Raw genomic sequence first — 1144 nt, forward strand, 5'->3', positions numbered from 1 at the left:
TTTTCCCAAAGTTGCTGTTGACGCATATCCCACGGTAGTTATTGGGGTCAAATTTGTCTCCACTTTGTGTATTGGGGTGATCAGTCCTTGGTTCCAAATATTGGGGAAGATGCAAGAGCTGAGGATGATGTTAAAGAGTTTAAGTATAGCCAATTGGAATTTGTGGTCTGTATATTTGATCATTTCATTGAGGATACCATCAACACCGCAGGCCTTTTTGGGTTGGAGGGTTTTTATTTTGTCCTGTAGTTCATTCAAGGTAACTGGAGAATCCAGTGGGTTCTGGTGGACTTTAATAGTTGATTCTAATATTTGTATTTGATCATGTATATGTTTCTGCTGTCCTTTGTTATAGAGCCAAAAAGGTTGGAGAAGTGGGTTACCAATACTTTCCATTTTGGAAAGATAATTCTTTGTGTTGTTGCTTGTTTAGTGTTTTCCAATTGTCCCAGAAGTGGTTAGAGTCTATGGATTCTTCAGGTACATTACATAGCCTGTCTTAATGTTATTCAGTTCCTTTCGCTTTGATGCCTCATGATTGAGTATTGATCTGTTCAAGTAGCCTGTGATTTTGCTGTGGTCTGATAGGGGAGTCAGTGGGCTGATTGTGAACACTCTGATAGACTCTGTTTTGAAGTCAGTGATAAAGTAGTCTATAGTACTACTGCCAAGAGATGAGCTATACGTGTACCTACCTTAGGAGTCCCCTCGAAGCCTACCATTGACTATGTACATACCCAGCGTGCAACAGAGCTGCAGGAATTGTGACCCGTTTTTGTTAGGTATGCTGTCATAGTTGTSCCTAGGAGGGCATATGGGGGAGGGAATGCTGTCACCTCCAGGCAGGTGTTTGTCCCCCTGTGTGCTGAGGGTGTCAGGTTCTTGTCTGGTTCTGGCATTTAGGTCACCAAAGACAAGTACATATCCTGGGCCTGTAAATGATTGGTCTCCCCCCCAGGATGGAAAAGCTGTCTTCATTAAAGTAGGGGGATATAGGTAGCACACAGGAGGACATTTTTCTCCGTTAAGATCATTTCCTTTTGAATTTCTAGCCAAATGTAAAATGTTCCTGTTTTGATTAATTCAATAGTGTGAGTTAGGTCTGCTCTATATCAAATTAGCATACCCCCTGAGTCCATTCCCT

This window comes from Salvelinus sp. IW2-2015, linkage group LG14 (genome assembly GCF_002910315.2).
Source record: "Salvelinus sp. IW2-2015 linkage group LG14, ASM291031v2, whole genome shotgun sequence".
Lineage (NCBI taxonomy): Eukaryota > Metazoa > Chordata > Actinopteri > Salmoniformes > Salmonidae > Salvelinus > Salvelinus sp. IW2-2015.